This window comes from Somniosus microcephalus, unplaced genomic scaffold, assembly GCF_052327205.1.
Source record: "Somniosus microcephalus isolate GS21.2 unplaced genomic scaffold, FLI_Smic_1.0 unresolved_chr6, whole genome shotgun sequence".
In the NCBI taxonomy this organism is placed as follows: domain Eukaryota; kingdom Metazoa; phylum Chordata; class Chondrichthyes; order Squaliformes; family Somniosidae; genus Somniosus; species Somniosus microcephalus.
Window position 1 is genome coordinate 17,257,524 of NW_028225184.1, and position 21,184 is coordinate 17,278,707.

Genomic DNA, 21,184 nt, shown 5'->3' on the forward strand with positions numbered 1-21,184 from the left:
AGACTTCACCTTCTCCTTCTCCTTCTTCTGCTTCTTCTGCTTCACTCTCCAGACTTCACCTTCTCCTTCTCCTTCTTCTACTTCTTCTGATTCACCCTCCAGACTTCACCTTCTCCTTCTCCTTCTTCTGCTTCTTCGGCTTCACCCTCCAGACTTCACCTTCTACTTCTCCTTCTTCTGCTTCTTCTGCTGCGCCCTCCAGACTTCACCTTCTCCTTCCCCTTCTTCTGCTTCTTCTCTGCTTCACCCTCCTGACTTCACCTTCTCCTTCTCCTTCTTCTACTTCTTCTGCTTCACCCCCCTGACTTCACCTTCTCCTTCTCCTTCTTCTGCTTCTTCTGATTCACCCTCCTAACTTCACCTTCTCCTTCTCCTTTTTCTGCTTCTTCTGATTCACCCTCCTGACTTCACCTTCTCCTTCTCCTTCTTCTGCTTCTTCTGATTCACCCTCCAGACTTCACCTTCTCCTTCTCCTTCTTCTGCTTCTTCTGATTCACCCTCCAGACTTCACCTTCTCCTTCTCCTTCTTCTGCTTCTTCTGATTCACCCTCCAGACTTCACCTTCTCCTTCTCCTTCTTCTGCTTCTCCTGATTCACCCTTCAGACTTCACCTTCTCCTTCTCCTTCTTCTGCTTCTTCTGATTCACCCTCCAGACCTCACCTTCTCCTTCTCCTTCTTCTACTTCTTCTGATTCACCCTCCAGACTTCATCTTCTCCTTCTCCTTCTTCTGCTTCTTCTGATTCACCCTCCAGACTTCACCTTCTCCTTCTCCTTCTTCTGCTTCTTCTGATTCACCCTCCAGACTTCACCTTCTCCTTCTCCTTCTCTACTTCTTCTGATTCACCCTCCAAACTTCACCTTCTCCTTCTCCTTCTTCTACTTCTTCTGATTCACCCTCCAGACTTCACCTTCTCCTTCTCCTTCTTCTACTTCTTCTGCTTCTCCCTCCAGACTTCACCTGCTCCTTCTCCTTCTTCTGCTTCTTCTGATTCACCCTCCAGACTTCACCTTCTCCTTCTCCTTCTTCTACTTCTTCTGATTCACCCTCCAGACTTCACCTTCTCCTTCTCCTTCTTCTACTTCTTCTGATTCACCCTCCAGACTTCACCTTCTCCTTCTCCTTCTTCTACTTCTTCTGATTCACCCTCCTGACTTCCCCTTCTCCTTCTCCTTTTCTGCTTCTTCTGCTTCACCCTCCAGACTTCACCTTCTCCTTCTCCTTCTTCTGCTTCTTCTGCTTCACCCTCCAGACTTCACCTTCTCCTTCTCCTTCTTCTGCTTCTTCTGCTTCACCCTCCTGACTTCACCTTCTCCTTCTCCTTCTTCTACTTCTTCTGATTCACCCTCCAGACTTCACCTTCTCCTTCTCGTTTTTCTGCTTTTTCTGCTTCACCCTCCAGACTTCACCTTCTCCTTCTCCTTCTTCTGCTTCTTCTGCTTCGCCCTCCAGACTTCACCTTCTCCTTCTCCTTCTTCTGCTTCTTCTGCTTCAACCACCAGACTTCACCTTCTCCTTCTCCTTCTTCTGCTTCTTCTGCTTCACTCTCCAGACTTCACCTTCTCCTTCTCCTTCTTCTGCTTCTTCTGATTCACCCTCCAGACTTCACCTTCTCCTTCTCCTTCTTCTACTTCTTCTGATTCACCGGCCAGACTTCACCTTCTCCTTCTCCTTCTTCTACTTCTTCTGATTCACCCTCCAGACTTCACCTTCTCCTTCTCCTTCTTCTACTTCTTCTGCTTCTCCCTCCAGACTTCACCTTCTCCTTCTCCTTCTTCTGCTTCTTCTGATTCACCCTCCAGACTTCATCTTCTCCTTCTCCTTCTTCTACTTCTACTGATTCACCCTCCAGACTTCACCTTCTCTTTCTCCTTCTTCTACTTCTTCTGCTTCACCCTCCATACTTCACCTTCTCCTTCTCCTTCTTCTGCTTCTTCTGATTCACCCTCCAGACTTCACCTTCTCCTTCTCCTTCTTCTGCTTCTTCTGATTCACCCTCCAGACTTCACCTTCTCCTTCTCCTTCTTCTGCTTCTTCTGATTCACCCTCCAGACTTCACCTTCTCCTTCTCCTTCTTCTGCTTCTCCTGATTCACCCTTCAGACTTCACCTTCTCCTTCTCCTTCTTCTGCTTCTTCTGATTCACCCTCCAGACCTCACCTTCTCCTTCTCCTTCTTCTACTTCTTCTGATTCACCCTCCAGACTTCATCTTCTCCTTCTCCTTCTTCTGCTTCTTCTGATTCACCCTCCAGACTTCACCTTCTCCTTCTCCTTCTTCTGCTTCTTCTGATTCACCCTCCAGACTTCACCTTCTCCTTCTCCTTCTCTACTTCTTCTGATTCACCCTCCAAACTTCACCTTCTCCTTCTCCTTCTTCTCCTTCTTCTGATTCACCCTCCAGACCTCACCTTCTCCTTCTCCTTCTTCTACTTCTTCTGATTCACCCTCCAGACTTCACCTTCTCCTTCTCGTTTTTCTGCTTTTTCTGCTTCACCCTCCAGACTTCACCTTCTCCTTCTCCTTCTTCTGCTTCTTCTGCTTCGCCCTCCAGACTTCACCTTCTCCTTCTCCTTCTTCTGCATCTTCTGCTTCAGCCTCCAGGCTTCACCTTCTCCTTCTTCTGCTTCTTCTGCTTCGCCCTCCAGACTTCACCTTCCCCTTCTCCTTCTTCTGCTTCTTCTGCTTCACCCTCCAGACTTCACCTTCTCCTTCTCCTTCTTCTGCTTCTTCTGCTTCACCCTCCTGACTTCACCTTCTCCTTCTCCTTCTTCTACTTCTTCTGATTCATCCTCCAGACTTCACCTTCTCCTTCTCCTTCTTCTGCTTCTTCTGCTTCACCCTCCAGACGTCACCTTCTCCTTCTCCTTCTTCTGCTGCGCCCTCCAGACTTCACCTTCTCCTTCTCCTTCTTCTGCTTCTTCTGCTTCACCCCCCCGACTTCACCATCTCCTTCTCCTTCTTCTGCTTCTTCTGATTCACCCTCCTAACTTCACCTTCTTCTTCACCTTCTTCTGCTTCTTCTGATTCACCCTCCTGACTTCACCTTCTCCTTCTCCTTCTTCTGCTTCTTCTGATTCGCCCTCCAGACTTCACCTTCTCCTTCTCCTTCTTCTGCTTCTTCTGATTCACCCTCCAGACTTCACCTTCTCCTTCTCCTTCTTCTGCTTCTTCTGATTCACCCTCCAGACTTCACCTTCTCCTTCTCCTTCTTCTACTTCTTCTGATTCACGCTCCAGACTTCACCATCTCCTTCTCCTTCTTCTACTTCTTCTGATTCACCCTCCAGACTTCATCTTCTCTTTCTCCTTCTTCTACTTCTTCTGCTTTTCCCTCCAGACTTCGCCTTCTCCTTCTCCTTCTTCTGCTTCTTCTGATTCACCCTCCAGACCTCACCTTCTCCTTCTCCTTCTTCTACTTCTTCTGATTCACCCTCCAGACTTCACCTGCTCCTTCTCCTTCTTTTACTTCTTCTGATTCACCCTCCAGACTTCACCTTCTCCTTCTCCTTCTTCTACTTCTTCTGATTCACCCTCCTGACTTCACCTTCTCCTTCTCCTTCTTCTGCTTCTTCTGCTTCGTCCTCCAGACTTCACCTTCTCCTTCTCCTTCTTCTGCTTTTTCTGCTTCACCCTCCAGACTTCACCTTCTCCTTCTCCTTCTTCTGCTTCTTCTCCTTCACCCTCCTGACTTCACCTTCTCCTTCTCCTTCTTCTGCTTCTTCTGCTTCACCCTCCAGACTTCACCTTCTCCTTCTCATTCTTCTGCTTCTACTGATTCACCCTCCAGACTTCACCTTCTCCTTCTCCTTCTTCTGCTTCTTCTGATTCACCCTCCAGACTTCACCTTCTCCTTCTCCTTCTTCTGCTTCTTCTGATTCACCCTCCATACTTCACCTTCTCCTTCTCCTTCTTCTACTTCTTCTGATTCACCCTCCAGACTTCACCTTCTCCTTCTCCTTCTTCTGCTTCTTCTGAATCACCCTCCAGACTTCACCTTCTCCTTCTCCATCTCTACTTCTTCTGATTCACCCTCCAAACTTCACCTTCTCCTTCTCCTTCTTCTACTTCTTCTGATTCACCCTCCAGACTTCACCTTCTCCTTCTCCTTCTTCTACTTCTTCTGCTTCTCCCTCCAGACTTCACCTTCTCCTTCTCCTTCTTCTGCTTCTTCTGATTCACCCTCCAGACTTCACCTTCTCCTTCTCCTTCTTCTACTTCTTCTGATTCACCCTCCAGACTTCACCTTCTCCTTCTCCTTCTTCTACTTCTTCTGATTCACCCTCCAGACTTCACCTTCTCCTTCTCCTTCTTCTACTTCTTCTGATTCACCCTCCTGACTTCACCTTCTCCTTCTCCTTTTCTGCTTCTTCTGCTTCACCCTCCAGACTTCACCTTCTCCTTCTCCTTCTTCTGCTTCTTCTGCTTCACCCTCCAGACTTCACCTTCTCCTTCTCCTTCTTCTGCTTCTTCTGCTTCACCCTCTTGACTTCACCTTCTCCATCTCCTTCTTCTACTTCTTCTGATTCACCCTCCAGACTTCACCTTCTCCTTCTCCTTCTTCTGCTTTTTCTGCTTCACCCTCCAGACTTCACCTTCTCCTTCTCCTTCTTCTGCTTCTTCTGCTTCGCCCTCCAGACTTCACCTTCTCCTTCTCCTTCTTCTGCTTCTTCTGCTTCAACCACCAGACTTCACCTTCTCCTTCTCCTTCTTCTGCTTCTTCTGCTTCACTCTCCAGACTTCACCTTCTCCTTCTCCTTCTTCTACTTCTTCTGATTCACCCTCCAGACTTCACCTTCTCCTTCTCCTTCTTTTGCTTCTTCTGCTTCACCCTCCAGACTTCACCTTCTACTTCTCCTTCTTCTGCTTCTTCTGCTGCGCCCTCCAGACTTCACCTTCTCCTTCCCCTTCTTCTGCTTCTTCTCTGCTTCACCCTCCTGACTTCACCTTCTCCTTCTCCTTCTTCTACTTCTTCTGCTTCACCCCCCTGACTTCACCTTCTCCTTCTCCTTCTTCTGCTTCTTCTGATTCACCCTCCTAACTTCACCTTCTCCTTCTCCTTTTTCTGCTTCTTCTGATTCACCCTCCTGACTTCACCTTCTCCTTCTCCTTCTTCTGCTTCTTCTGATTCACCCTCCAGACTTCACCTTCTCCTTCTCCTTCTTCTGCTTCTTCTGATTCACCCTCCAGACTTCACCTTCTCCTTCTCCTTCTTCTGCTTCTTCTGATTCACCCTCCAGACTTCACCTTCTCCTTCTCCTTCTTCTGCTTCTCCTGATTCACCCTTCAGACTTCACCTTCTCCTTCTCCTTCTTCTGCTTCTTCTGATTCACCCTCCAGACCTCACCTTCTCCTTCTCCTTCTTCTACTTCTTCTGATTCACCCTCCAGACTTCATCTTCTCCTTCTCCTTCTTCTGCTTCTTCTGATTCACCCTCCAGACTTCACCTTCTCCTTCTCCTTCTTCTGCTTCTTCTGATTCACCCTCCAGACTTCGCCTTCTCCTTCTCCTTCTTCTACTTCTTCTGATTCACCCTCCAGACTTCACCTTCTCCTTCTCCTTCTTCTACGTATTCTGATTCACCCTCCAGTCTTCACCTTCTCCTTCTCCTTCTTCTGCTTCTTCTGATTCACCCTCCAGACTTCACCTTCTCCTTCTCCTTCTTCTGCTTCTTCTGATTCACCCTCCTGACTTCACCTTCTCCTTCTCCTTCTTCTGCTTCTTCTGATTCACCCTCCAGGCTTCACCTTCTCCTTCTCCTTCTTCTACTTCTTCTGATTCCCCCTCCAGACTTCACCTTCTCCTTCTACTTCTTCTGCTTCTTCTGATTCACCCTCCAGACTTCACCTTCTCCTTCTCCTTCTTCTGCTTCTTCTGATTCACCCTCCAGACTTCACCTTCTCCTTCTCCTTCTTCTGCTTCTTCTGATTCACCCTCCAGACTTCACCTTCTCCTTCTCCTTCTTCTGCTTCTTCTGATTCACACTCCAGACTTCACCTCCTCCTTCTCCTTCGTCTACTTCTTCTGATTCACCCTCCAGACTACACCTCCTCCTTCTCCTTCTTCTACTTCTTCTGATTCACCCTCCAGACTTCACCTTCTCCTTCTCCTTCTTCTGCTTCTTCTGATTCACCCTCCAGACTTCACCTTCTCCTTCTCCTTCTTCTACTTCTTCTGATTCACCGGCCAGACTTCACCTTCTCCTTCTCCTTCTTCTACTTCTTCTGATTCACCCTCCAGACTTCACCTTATCCTTCTCCTTCTTCTACTTCTTCTGCTTCTCCCTCCAGACTTCACCTTCTCCTTCTCCTTCTTCTGCTTCTTCTGATTCACCCTCCAGACTTCATCTTCTCCTTCTCCTTCTTCTACTTCTACTGATTCACCCGCCAGACTTCACCTTCTCTTTCTCCTTCTTCTACTTCTTCTGATTCACCCTCCAGACTTCACCTTCTCCTTCTCCTTCTTCTACTTCTTCTGATTCACCCTCCTGACTTCACCTTCTCCTTCTCCTGCTTCTGCTTCTTCTGCTTCACCCTCCAGACTTCACCTTCTCCTTCTCCTTCTTCTGCTTCTTCTGCTTCACCCTGCAGACTTCACCTTCTCCTTCTCCTTCATCTGCTTCTTCTGATTCACCCTCCAGATTTCACCTTCTCCTTCTCCTTCTTCTGCATTTTCTGATTCACCCTCCTGACTTCACCTTCTCCTTCTCCTTCTTCTGCTTCTTCTGATTCACCCTCCAGACTTCACCTTCTCCTTCTCCTTCTTCTACTTCTTCTGATTCACCCTCCAGACTTCACCTTCTCCTTCTACTTCTTCTGCTTCATCTGATTCACCCTCCAGACTTCACCATCCCCTTCTCCATCTTCTGCTTCTTCTGATTCACCCTCCAGACTTCACCTTCTCCTTCTCCTTCTTCTGCTTCTTCTGATTCACCCTCCAGACTTCACCTTCTCCTTCTCCTTCTTCTACTTCTTCTGATTCACCCTCCAGACTTCCACGTCTCCTTCTCCTGCTTCTGCTTCTTCTGATTCACCCTCCAGACTTCACCTTCTCCTTCTCCTTCGTCTACTTCTTCTGATTCACCTTCCAGACTACACCTTCTCCTTCTCCTTCTTCTACTTCTTCTGATTCCCCCTCCAGACTTCACCTTCTCCTTCTCCTTCTTCTGCTTCTTCTGATTCACCCTCCAGACTTCACCTTCTCCTTCTCCTTCTCTACTTCTTCTGATTCACCCTCCAAACTTCACCTTCTCCTTCTCCTTCTTCTACTTCTTCTGATTCACCCTCCAGACTTCACCTTCTCCTTCTCCTTCTTCTACTTCTTCTGATTCACCCTCCTGACTTCACCTTCTCCTTCTCCTTTTCTGCTTCTTCTGCTTCACCCTCCAGACTTCACCTTCTCCTTCTCCTTCCTCTGCTTCTTCTGCTTCACCCTCCAGACTTCACCTTCTCCTTCTCCTTCCTCTGCTTCTTCTGCTTCACCCTCTTGACTTCACCTTCTCCATCTCCTTCTTCTACTTCTTCTGATTCACCCTCCAGACTTCACCTTCTCCTTCTCCTTCTTCTGCTTTTTCTGCTTCACCCTCCAGACTTCACCTTCTCCTTCTCCTTCTTCTGCTTCTTCTGCTTCGCCCTCCAGACTTTCTCCTTCTCCTTCTTCTACTTCTTCTGATTCACCGGCCAGACTTCACCTTCTCCTTCTCCTTCTTCTACTTCTTCTGATTCACCCTCCAGACTTCACCTTATCCTTCTCCTTCTTCTACTTCTTCTGCTTCTCCCTCCAGACTTCACCTTCTCCTTCTCCTTCTTCTGCTTCTTCTGATTCACCCTCCAGACTTCATCTTCTCCTTCTCCTTCTTCTACTTCTACTGATTCACCCTCCAGACTTCACCTTCTCTTTCTCCTTCTTCTACTTCTTCTGATTCACCCTCCAGACTTCACCTTCTCCTTCTCCTTCTTCTACTTCCTCTGATTCACCTTCCTGACTTCACCTTCTCCTTCTCCTGCTTCTGCTTCTTCTGCTTCACCCTCCAGACTTCACCTTCTCCTTCTCCTTCTTCTGCTTCTTCTGCTTCACCCTCCAGACTTCACCTTCTCCTTCTCCTTCTTCTGCTTCTTCTGATTCACCCTCCAGACTTCACCTTCTCCTTCTCCTTCTTCTGCATTTTCTGATTCACCCTCCTGACTTCACCTTCTCCTTCTCCTTCTTCTGCTTCTTCTGATTCACCCTCCAGACTTCACCTTCTCCTTCTCCTTCTTCTACTTCTTCTGATTCACCCTCCAGACTTCACCTTTTCCTTCTACTTCTTCTGCTTCATCTGATTCACCCTCCAGACTTCACTATCTCCTTCTCCTTCTTCTGCTTCTTCTGATTCACCATCCAGACTTCACCTTCTCCTTCTCCTTCTTCTGCTTCTTCTGATTCACCCTCCAGACTTCACCTTCTCCTTCTCCTTCTTCTACTTCTTCTGATTCACCCTCCAGACTTCACCTTCTCCTTCTCCTGCTTCTGCTTCTTCTGATTCACCATCCAGACTTCATCTTCTCCTTCTCCTTCTTCTACTTCTACTGATTCACCCTCCAGACTTCACCTTCTCTTTCTCCTTCTTCTACTTCTTCTGATTCACCCTCCAGACTTCACCTTCTCCTTCTCCTTCTTCTACTTCCTCTGATTCACCCTCCTGACTTCACCTTCTCCTTCTCCTGCTTCTGCTTCTTCTGCTTCACCCTCCAGACTTCACCTTCTCCTTCTCCTTCTTCTGCTTCTTCTGCTTCACCCTCCAGACTTCACCTTCTCCTTCTCCTTCTTCTGCTTCTTCTGATTCACCCTCCAGACTTCACCTTCTCCTTCTCCTTCTTCTGCATTTTCTGATTCACCCTCCTGACTTCACCTTCTCCTTCTCCTTCTTCTGCTTCTTCTGATTCACCCTCCAGACTTCACCTTCTCCTTCTCCTTCTTCTACTTCTTCTGATTCACCCTCCAGACTTCACCTTCTCCTTCTACTTCTTCTGCTTCATCTGATTCACCCTCCAGACTTCACTATCTCCTTCTCCTTCTTCTGCTTCTTCTGATTCACCCTCCAGACTTCACCTTCTCCTTCTCCTTCTTCTGCTTCTTCTGATTCACCCTCCAGACTTCACCTTCTCCTTCTCCTTCTTCTACCTCTTCTGATTCACCCTCCAGACTTCACCTTCTCCTTCTCCTGCTTCTGCTTCTTCTGATTCACCATCCAGACTTCACCTTCTCCTTCTCCTTCGTCTACTTCTTCTGATTCACCCTCCAGACTACACCTTCTCCTTCTCCTTCTTCTACTTCTTCTGATTCACCCTCCAGACTTCACCTTCTCCTTCTCCTTCTTCTGCTTCTTCTGATTCACCCTCCAGACTTCACCTTCTCCTTCTCCTTCTCTACTTCTTCTGATTCACCCTCCTAACTTCACCTTCTCCTTCTCCTTCTTCTACTTCTTCTGATTCACCCTCCAGACTTCACCTTCTCCTCCTCCTTCTTCTACTTCTTCTGCTTCTCCCTCCAGACTTCACCTTCTCCTTCTCCTTCTTCTGCTTCTTCTGATTCACCCTCCAGACTTCACCTTCTCCTTCTCCTTCTTCTACTTCTTCTGATTCACCCTCCAGACTTCACCTTCTCCTTCTCCTTCTTCTACTTCTTCTGATTCACCCTCCAGACTTCACCTTCTCCTTCTCCTTCTTCTACTTCTTCTGATTCACCCTCCTGACTTCACCTTCTCCTTCTCCTTTTCTGTTTCTTCTGCTTCACCCTCCAGACTTCACCTTCTCCTTCTCCTTCTTCTGCTTCTTCTGCTTCACCCTCCAGACTTCACCTTCTCCTTCTCCTTCTTCTGCTTCTTCTGCTTCACCCTCCTGACTTCACCTTCTCCTTCTCCTTCTTCTACTTCTTCTGATTCACCCTCCAGACTTCACCTTCTCCTTCTCCTTCTTCTGCTTTTTCTGCTTCACCCTCCAGACTTCACCTTCTCCTTCTCCTTCTTCTGCTTCTTCTGCTTCGCCCTCCAGACTTCACCTTCTCCTTCTCCTTCTTCTGCTTCTTCTGCTTCAACCACCAGACTTCACCTTCTCCTTCTCCTTCTTCTGCTTCTTCTGCTTCACTCTCCAGACTTCTCCTTCTCCTTCTCCTTCTTCTACTTCTTCTGATTCACCCTCCAGACTTCACCTTCTCCTTCTCCTTCTTCTGCTTCTGCTGCTTCACCCTCCAGACTTCACCTTCTACTTCTCCTTCTTCTGCTTCTTCTGCTGCGCCCTCCAGACTTCACCTTCTCCTTCCCCTTCTTCTGCTTCTTCGCTGCTTCACCCTCCTGACTTCACCTTCTCCTTCTCCTTCTTCTACTTCTTCTGCTTCACCCCCCTGACTTCACCTTCTCCTTCTCCTTCTTCTGCTTCTTCTGATTCACCCTCCTAACTTCACCTTCTCCTTCTCCTTCTTCTACTTCTTCTGATTCACCCTCCTGACTTCACCTTCTCCTTCTCCTTCTTCTGCTTCTTCTGATTCACCCTCCAGACTTCACCTTCTCCTTCTCCTTCTTCTGCTTCTTCTGATTCACCCTCCAGACTTCACCTTCTCCTTCTCCTTCTTCTGCTTCTTCTGATTCACCCTCCAGACCTCAACTTCTCCTTCTCCTTCTTCTACTTCTTCTGATTCACCCTCCAGACTTCACCTTCTCCTTCTCCTTCTTCTGCTTCTTCTGATTCACCCTCCAGACTTCACCTTCTCCTTCTCCTTCTTCTACTTCTTCTGATTCACCCTCCAGACTTCACCTTCTCCTTCTCCTTCTTCTACTTCTTCTGATTCACCCTCCAGTCTTCACCTTCTCCTTCTCCTTCTTCTGCTTCTTCTGCTTCACCCTCCAGATTTCACCTTCTCCTTCTCTTTCTTCTGCTTCTTCTGATTCACCCTCCAGACTTCACCTTCTCCTTCTCCTTCTTCTGATTCTTCTGATACACCCTCCAGACTTCACCTTCTCCTTCTCCTTCTTCTGCTTCTTCTGATTCACCCTCCAGACTTCACCTTCTCCTTCTCCTTCTTCTGCTTCTTCTGATTCACCCTCCAGACTTCACCTTCTCCTTCTCCTTCTTCTGCTTTTTCTGCTTCACCCTCCAGACTTCACCTTCTCCTTCTCCTTCTTCTGCTTCTTCTGCTTCGCCCTCCAGACTTCACCTTCTCCTTCTCCTTCTTCTGCTTCTTCTGCTTCAACCACCAGACTTCACCTTCTCCTTCTCCTTCTTCTGCTTCTTCTGATTCACCCTCCAGACTTCACCTTCTCCTTCTCCTTCTTCTACCTCTTCTGATTCACCCTCCAGACTTCACCTTCTCCTTCTCCTTCTTCTACTTCTTCTGATACACCCTCCAGACTTCACCTTCTCCTTCTCCTTCTTCTGCTTCTTCTGATTCACCCTCCAGACTTCACCTTCTACTTCTCCTTCTTCTGCTTCTTCTGATTCACCCTCCAGACTTCACCTTCTCCTTCTCCTTCTTCTGCTTCTTCTGATTCACCCTTCAGACTTCACCTTCTCCTTCTCCTTCTTCTGCTTCTTCTGATTCACCCGCCAGACCTCACCTTCTACTTCTCCTTCTTCTACTTCTTCTGATTCACCCTCCAGACTTCACCTTCTCCTTCTCCTTCTTCTGCTTCTTCTGCTTCACCCTCCAGACTTCACCTTCTCCTTCTCCTTCTTCTGCTTCTTCTGCTGCGCCCTCCAGTCTTCACCTTCTCCTTCTCCTTCTTCTGCTTCTTCTGCTTCACCCTCCTGACTTCACCTTCTCCTTCTCCTTCTTCTCCTTCTTCTGCTTCACCCCCCTGACTTCACCTTCTCCTTCTCCTTCTTCTGCTTCTTCTGATTCACCCTCCTAACTTCACATTCTCCTTCTCCTTCTTCTGCTTCTTCTGATTCACCCTCCTGACTTCACCTTCTCCTTCTCCTTCTTCTGCTTCTTCTGATTCACCCTCCAGACTTCACCTTCTCCTTCTCCTTCTTCTGCTTCTTCTGATTCACCCTCCAGACTTCACCTTCTCCTTCTCCTTCTTCTGCTTCTTCTGATTCACCCTCCAGACTTCACCTTCTCCTTCTCCTTCTTCTGCTTCTTCTGATTCACCCTCCAGACTTCACCTTCTCCTTCTCCTGCTTCTGCTTCTTCTGATTCACCCTCCAGACTTCACCTTCTCCTTCTCCTTCTTCTGCTTCTTCTGATTCACCCTCCAGACTTCACCTTCTCCTTCTCCTTCTTCTGCTTCTTCTATTTCACCCTCCAGACTTCACCTTCTCCTTCTCCTTCTTCTACTTCTTCTGATTCACCCTCCAGACTTCACCTTCTCCTTCTCCTTCTTCTACTTCTTCTGATTCACCCTCCAGACTTCACCTTCTCCTTCTCCTTCTTCTACTTCTTCTGATTCACCCTCCAGACCACACCTTCTCCTTCTCCTTCTTCTACTTCTTCTGATTCACCCTCCAGACTTCACCTTCTCCTTCTCCTTCTTCTGCTTCTTCTGATTCACCCTCCAGACTTCACCTTCTCCTTCTCCTTCTTCTACTTCTTCTGATTCACCCTCCAGACTTCACCATCTCCTTCTCCTTCTTCTACTTCTTCTGATTCACCCTCCAGACTTCATCTTCTCTTTCTCCTTCTTCTACTTCTTCTGCTTTTCCCTCCAGACTTCACCTTCTCCTTCTCCTTCTTCTGCTTCTTCTGATTCACCCTCCAGACCTCACCTTCTCCTTCTCCTTCTTCTACTTCTTCTGATTCTCCCTCCAGACTTCACCTTCTCCTTCTCCTTCTTTTACTTCTTCTGATTCACCCTCCAGACTTCACCATCTCCTTCTCCTTCTTCTACTTCTTCTGATTCACCCTCCTGACTTCACCTTCTCCTTCTCCTTCTTCTGATTCTTCTGCTTCGTCCTCCAGACTTCACCTTCTCCTTCTCCTTCTTCTGCTTTTTCTGCTTCACCCTCCAGACTTCACCTTCTCCTTCTCCTTCTTCTGCTTCTTCTCCTTCACCCTCCTGACTTCACCTTCTCCTTCTCCTTCTTCTACTTCTTCTGATTCACCCTCCAGACTTCACCTTCTCCTTCTCCTTCTTCTGCTTCTTCTGCTTCACCCTCCAGACTTCACCTTCTCCTTCTCCTTCTTCTGCTTCTTCTGCTTCACCCTCCAGACTTCACCTTCTCCTTCTCCTTCTTCTGCTTCTTCTGCTTCACCCTCCTGACTTCACCTTCTCCTTCTCCTTCTTCTACTTCTTCTGATTCACCCTTCAGACTTCACCTTCTCCTTCTTCTTCTTCTGCTTCTTCTGCTTCACCCTCCAGACTTCACCTTCTCCTTCTCCTTCTTCTGCTTCTTCTGCTGCGCCCTCCAGACTTCACCTTCTCCTTCTCCTTCTTCTGCTTCTTCTGCTTCACCCTCCTGACTTCACCTTCTCCTTCTCCTTCTTCTACTTCTTCTGCTTCACCCCCCTGACTTCACCTTCTCCTTCTCCTTCTACTGCTTCTTCTGATTCACCCTCCTAACTTCACCTTCTCCTTCTCCTTCTTCTGCTTCTTCTGATTCACCCTCCTGACTTCACCTTCTCCTTCTCCTTCTTCTGCTTCTTCTGATTCACCCTCCAGACTTCACCTTCTCCTTCTCCTTCTTCTGCTTCTTCTGATTCACCCTCCAGACCTCACCTTCTCCTTCTCCTTCTTCTACTTCTTCTGATTCACCCTCCAGACTTCACCTTCTCCTTCTCCTTCTTCTACTTCTTCTGATTCACCCTCCAGACTTCACCTTCTCCTTCTCCTTCTTCTACTTCTTCTGATTCACCCTCCTGACTTCACCTTCTCCTTCTCCTTCTTCTGCTTCTTCTGCTTCACCCTCCAGACTTCACCTTCTCCTTCTCCTTCTTCTGCTTTTTCTGCTTCACCCTCCAGACTTCACCTTCTCCTTCTCCTTCTTCTGCTTCTTCTGCTTAACCCTCCTGACTTCACCTTCTCCTTCTCCTTCTTCTACTTCTTCTGATTCACCCTCCAGACTTCACCTTCTCCTTCTCCTTCTTCTGCTTCTTCTGCTTCACCCTCCAGACTTCACCTTCTCCTTCTCCTTCTTCTGCTTCTTCTGCTTCGCCCTCCAGACTTCACCTTCTCCTTCTCCTTCTTCTGCTTCTTCTGCTTCACCCTCCAGACTTCACCTTCTCCTTCTCCTTCTTCAGCTTCTTCTGCTTCACCCTCCTGACCTCACCTTCTCCTTCTCCTTCTTCTACTTCTTCTGATTCACCCTCCAGACTTCACCTTCTCCTTCTCCTTCTTCTGCTTCTTCTGCTTCACCCTCCAGACTTCACCTTCTCCTTCTCATTCTTCTGCTCCTTCTGCTGCGCCCTCCAGACTTCACCTTCTCCTTCTCCTTCTTCTGCTTCTTCTACTTCACTCCCCTGACTTCACCTTCTCCTTCTCCTTCTTCAGCTTCTTCTGCTTCACCCTCCTGACTTCACCTTCTCCTTCTCCTTCTTCTACTTCTTCTGATTCACCCTCCAGACTTCACCTTCTCCTTCTCCTTCTTCTGCTTCTTCTCCTTCACCCTCCAGACTTCACCTTCTCCTTCTCCTTCTTCTGCTTCTTCTGCTGCGCCCTCCAGTCTTCACCTTCTCCTTCTCCTTCTTCTGCTTCTTCTGCTTCACCCTCCTGACTTCACCTTCTCCTTCTCCTTCTTCTCCTTCTTCTGCTTCACCCCCCTGACTTCACCTTCTCCTTCTCCTTCTTCTGCTTCTTCTGATTCACCCTCCTAACTTCACATTCTCCTTCTCCTTCTTCTGCTTCTTCTGATTCACCCTCCTGACTTCACCTTCTCCTTCTCCTTCTTCTGCTTCTTCTGATTCACCCTCCAGACTTCACCTTCTCCTTCTCCTTCTTCTGCTTCTTCTGATTCACCCTCCAGACTTCACCTTCTCCTTCTCCTTCTTCTGCTTCTTCTGATTCACCCTCCAGACTTCACCTTCTCCTTCTCCTTCTTCTGCTTCTTCTGATTCACCCTCCAGACTTCACCTTCTCCTTCTCCTGCTTCTGCTTCTTCTGATTCACCCTCCAGACTTCACCTTCTCCTTCTCCTTCTTCTGCTTCTTCTGATTCACCCTCCAGACTTCAACTTCTCCTTCTCCTTCTTCTGCTTCTTCTATTTCACCCTCCAGACTTCACCTTCTCCTTCTCCTTCTTCTACTTCTTCTGATTCACCCTCCAGACTTCACCTTCTCCTTCTCCTTCTTCTACTTCTTCTGATTCACCCTCCAGACTTCACCTTCTCCTTCTCCTTCTTCTACTTCTTCTGATTCACTCTCCAGACCACACCTTCTCCTTCTCCTTCTTCTACTTCTTCTGATTCACCCTCCAGACTTCACCTTCTCCTTCTCCTTCTTCTGCTTCTTCTGATTCACCCTCCAGACTTCACCTTCTCCTTCTCCTTCTTCTACTTCTTCTGATTCACCCTCCAGACTTCACCATCTCCTTCTCCTTCTTCTACTTCTTCTGATTCACCCTCCAGACTTCATCTTCTCTTTCTCCTTCTTCTACTTCTTCTGCTTTTCCCTCCAGACTTCACCTTCTCCTTCTCCTTCTTCTGCTTCTTCTGATTCACCCTCCAGACCTCACCTTCTCCTTCTCCTTCTTCTACTTCTTCTGATTCTCCCTCCAGACTTCACCTTCTCCTTCTCCTTCTTTTACTTCTTCTGATTCACCCTCCAGACTTCACCATCTCCTTCTCCTTCTTCTACTTCTTCTGATTCACCCTCCTGACTTCAACTTCTCCTTCTCCTTCTTCTGATTCTTCTGCTTCGTCCTCCAGACTTCACCTTCTCCTTCTCCTTCTTCTGCTTTTTCTGCTTCACCCTCCAGACTTCACCTTCTCCTTCTCCTTCTTCTGCTTCTTCTCCTTCACCCTCCTGACTTCACCTTCTCCTTCTCCTTCTTCTACTTCTTCTGATTCACCCTCCAGACTTCACCTTCTCCTTCTCCTTCTTCTGCTTCTTCTGCTTCACCCTCCAGACTTCACCTTCTCCTTCTCCTTCTTCTGCTTCTTCTGCTTCACCCTCCAGACTTCACCTTCTCCTTCTCCTTCTTCTGCTTCTTCTGCTTCACCCTCCTGACTTCACCTTCTCCTTCTCCTTCTTCTACTTCTTCTGATTCACCCTTCAGACTTCACCTTCTCCTTCTTCTTCTTCTGCTTCTTCTGCTTCACCCTCCAGACTTCACCTTCTCCTTCTCCTTCTTCTGCTTCTTCTGCTGCGCCCTCCAGACTTCACCTTCTCCTTCTCCTTCTTCTGCTTCTTCTGCTTCACCCTCCTGACTTCACCTTCTCCTTCTCCTTCTTCTACTTCTTCTGCTTCACCCCCCTGACTTCACCTTCTCCTTCTCCTTCTACTGCTTCTTCTGATTCACCCTCCTAACTTCACCTTCTCCTTCTCCTTCTTCTGCTTCTTCTGATTCACCCTCCTGACTTCACCTTCTCCTTCTCCTTCTTCTGCTTCTTCTGATTCACCCTCCAGACTTCACCTTCTCCTTCTCCTTCTTCTGCTTCTTCTGATTCACCCTCCAGACCTCACCTTCTCCTTCTCCTTCTTCTACTTCTTCTGATTCACCCTCCAGACTTCACCTTCTCCTTCTCCTTCTTCTACTTCTTCTGATTCACCCTCCAGACTTCACCTTCTCCTTCTCCTTCTTCTACTTCTTCTGATTCACCCTCCTGACTTCACCTTCTCCTTCTCCTTCTTCTGCTTCTTCTGCTTCACCCTCCAGACTTCACCTTCTCCTTCTCCTTCTTCTGCTTTTTCTGCTTCACCCTCCAGACTTCACCTTCTCCTTCTCCTTCTTCTGCTTCTTCTGCTTAACCCTCCTGACTTCACCTTCTCCTTCTCCTTCTTCTACTTCTTCTGATTCACCCTCCAGACTTCACCTTCTCCTTCTCCTTCTTCTGCTTCTTCTGCTTCACCCTCCAGACTTCACCTTCTCCTTCTCCTTCTTCTGCTTCTTCTGCTTCGCCCTCCAGACTTCACCTTCTCCTTCTCCTTCTTCTGCTTCTTCTGCTTCACCCTCCAGACTTCACCTTCTCCTTCTCCTTCTTCAGCTTCTTCTGCTTCACCCTCCTGACCTCACCTTCTCCTTCTCCTTCTTCTACTTCTTCTGATTCACCCTCCAGACTTCACCTTCTCCTTCTCCTTCTTCTGCTTCTTCTGCTTCACCCTCCAGACTTCACCTTCTCCTTCTCATTCTTCTGCTCCTTCTGCTGCGCCCTCCAGACTTCACCTTCTCCTTCTCCTTCTTCTGCTTCTTCTACTTCACTCCCCTGACTTCACCTTCTCCTTCTCCTTCTTCAGCTTCTTCTGCTTCACCCTCCTGACTTCACCTTCTCCTTCTCCTTCTTCTACTTCTTCTGATTCACCCTCCAGACTTCACCTTCTCCTTCTCCTTCTTCTGCTTCTTCTCCTTCACCCTCCAGACTTCACCTTCTCCTTCTCCTTCTTCTGCTTCTTCTGCTGCGCCCTCCAGTCTTCACCTTCTCCTTCTCCTTCTTCTGCTTCTTCTGCTTCACCCTCCTGACTTCACCTTCTCCTTCTCCTTCTTCTCCTTCTTCTGCTTCACCCCCCTGACTTCACCTTCTCCTTCTCCTTCTTCTGCTTCTTCTGATTCACCCTCCTAACTTCACATTCTCCTTCTCCTTCTTCTGCTTCTTCTGATTCACCCTCCTGACTTCACCTTCTCCTTCTCCTTCTTCTGCTTCTTCTGATTCACCCTCCAGACTTCACCTTCTCCTTCTCCTTCTTCTGCTTCTTCTGATTCACCCTCCAGACTTCACCTTCTCCTTCTCCTTCTTCTGCTTCTTCTGATTCACCCTCCAGACTTCACCTTCTCCTTCTCCTTCTTCTGCTTCTTCTGATTCACCCTCCAGACTTCACCTTCTCCTTCTCCTGCTTCTGCTTCTTCTGATTCACCCTCCAGACTTCACCTTCTCCTTCTCCTTCTTCTGCTTCTTCTGATTCACCCTCCAGACTTCACCTTCTCCTTCTCCTTCTTCTGCTTCTTCTATTTCACCCTCCAGACTTCACCTTCTCCTTCTCCTTCTTCTACTTCTTCTGATTCACCCTCCAGACATCACCTTCTCCTTCTCCTTCTTCTACTTCTTCTGATTCACCCTCCAGACTTCACCTTCTCCTTCTCCTTCTTCTACTTCTTCTGATTCACCCTCCAGACCACACCTTCTCCTTCTCCTTCTTCTACTTCTTCTGATTCACCCTCCAGACTTCACCTTCTCCTTCTCCTTCTTCTACTTCTTCTGATTCACCCTCCAGACTTCACCTTCTCCTTCTCCTTCTTCTACTTCTTCTGATTCACCCTCCAGACTTCACCATCTCCTTCTCCTTCTTCTACTTCTTCTGATTCACCCTCCAGACTTCATCTTCTCTTTCTCCTTCTTCTACTTCTTCTGCTTTTCCCTCCAGACTTCACCTTCTCCTTCTCCTTCTTCTGCTTCTTCTGATTCACCCTCCAGACCTCACCTTCTCCTTCTCCTTCTTCTACTTCTTCTGATTCACCCTCCAGACTTCACCTTCTCCTTCTCCTTCTTTTACTTCTTCTGATTCACCCTCCAGACTTCACCATCTCCTTCTCCTTCTTCTACTTCTTCTGATTCACCCTCCTGACTTCACCTTCTCCTTCTCCTTCTTCTGATTCTTCTGCTTCGTCCTCCAGACTTCACCTTCTCCTTTTCCTTCTTCTGCTTTTTCTGCTTCACCCTCCAGACTTCACCTTCTCCTTCTCCTTCTTCTGCTTCTTCTCCTTCACCCTCCTGACTTCACCTTCTCCTTCTCCTTCTTCTACTTCTTCTGATTCACCCTCCAGACTTCACCTTCTCCTTCTCCTTCTTCTGCTTCTTCTGCTTCACCCTCCAGACTTCACCTTCTCCTTCTCCTTCTTCTGCTTCTTCTGCTTCACCCTCCAGACTTCACCTTCTCCTTCTCCTTCTTCTGCTTCTTCTGCTTCACCCTCCTGACTTCACCTTCTCCTTCTCCTTCTTCTACTTCTTCTGATTCACCCTTCAGACTTCACCTTCTCCTTCTTCTTCTTCTGCTTCTTCTGCTTCACCCTCCAGACTTCACCTTCTCCTTCTCCTTCTTCTGCTTCTTCTGCTGCGCCCTCCAGACTTCACCTTCTCCTTCTCCTTCTTCTGCTTCTTCTGCTTCACCCTCCTGACTTCACCTTCTCCTTCTCCTTCTTCTAGTTCTTCTGCTTCACCCCCCTGACTTCACCTTCTCCTCCTCCTTCTACTGCTTCTTCTGATTCACCCTCCTAACTTCACCTTCTCCTTCTCCTTCTTCTGATTCTTCTGATTCACCCTCCTGACTTCACCTTCTCCTTCTCCTTCTTCTGCTTCTTCTGCTTCACCCTCCAGACTTCACCTTCTCCTTCTCCTTCTTCTGCTTCTTCTGCTTCACCCTCCTGACTTCACCTTCTCCTTCTCCTTCTTCTACTTCTTCTGATTCACCCTTCAGACTTCACCTTCTCCTTCTTCTTCTTCTGCTTCTTCTGATTCACCCTCCAGACTTCACCTTCTCCTTCTCCTTCTTTTACTTCTTCTGATTCACCCTCCAGACTTCACCATCTCCTTCTCCTTCTTCTACTTCTTCTGATTCACCCTCCTGACTTCACCTTCTCCTTCTCCTTCTTCTGATTCTTCTGCTTCGTCCTCCAGACTTCACCTTCTCCTTCTCCTTCTTCTGCTTTTTCTGCTTCACCCTCCAGAATTCACCTTCTCCTTCTCCTTCTTCTGCTTCTTCTCCTTGACCCTCCTGACTTCATCTTCTCCTTCTCCTTCTTCTACTTCTTCTGATTCACCCTCCAGACTTCACCTTCTCCTTCTCCTTCTTCTGCTTCTTCTGCTTCACCCTCCAGACTTCACCTTCTCCTTCTCCTTCTTCTGCTTCTTCTGCTTCACCCTCCAGACTTCACCTTCTCCTTCTCCTTCTTCTGCTTCTTCTGCTTCACCCTCCTGACTTCACCTTCTCCTTCTCCTTCTTCTACTTCTTCTGATTCACCCTTCAGACTTCACCTTCTCCTTCTTCTTCTTCTGCTTCTTCTGCTTCACCCTCCAGACTTCACCTTCTCCTTCTCCTTCTTCTGCTTCTTCTGCTGCGCCCTCCAGACTTCACCTTCTCCTTCTCCTTCTTCTGCTTCTTCTGCTTCACCCTCCTGACTTCACCTTCTCCTTCTCCTTCTTCTACTTCTTCTGCTTCACCCCCCTGACTTCACCTTCTCCTTCTCCTTCTACTGCTTCTTCTGATTCACCCTCCTAACTTCAACTTCTCCTTCTCCTTCTTCTGCTTCTTCTGATTCACCCTCCTGACTTCACCTTCTCCTTCTCCTTCTTCTGCTTCTTCTGATTCACCCTCCAGACTTCACCTTCTCCTTCTCCTTCTTCTGCTTCTTCTGATTCACCCTCCAGACCTCACCTTCTCCTTCTCCTTCTTCTACTTCTTCTGATTCACCCTCCAGACTTCACCTTCTCCTTCTCCTTCTTCTGCTTCTTCTGCTTCACCCTCCAGACATCACCTTCTCCTTCTCCTTCTTCTGCTTCTTCTGCTGCGCCTCCAGTCTTCACCTTCTCCTTCTCCTTCTTCTGCTTCTTCTGCTTCACCCTCCTGACTTCACCTTCTCCTTCTCCTTCTTCTCCTTCTTCTGCTTCACCCCCCTGACTTCACCTTCTCCTTCTCCTTCTTCTGCTTCTTCTGATTCACCCTCCTAACTTCACATTCTCCTTCTCCTTCTTCTGCTTCTTCTGATTCACCCTCCTGACTTCACCTTCTCCTTCTCCTTCTTCTGCTTCTTCTGCTTCACCCTCCTGACTTCACCTTCTCCTTCTCCTTCTTCTACTTCTTTTGATTCACCCTCCAGACTTCACCTTCTCCTTCTCCTTCTTCTGCTTATTCTGCTTCACCCTCCAGACTTCAACTTCTCCTTCTCCTTCTTCTGCTTCGCCCTCCAGACTTCACCTTCTCCTTCTCCTTCTTCTGCTTCTTATGCTTTTCCCTCCTGACTTCACCTTCTCCTTCTCCTTCTTCTACTTCTTCTGCTTCACCCCCTTGACTTCACCTTCTCCTTCTCCTTCTTCTGCTTCTTCTGATTCACCCTCCAGACTTCGCCTTCTCCT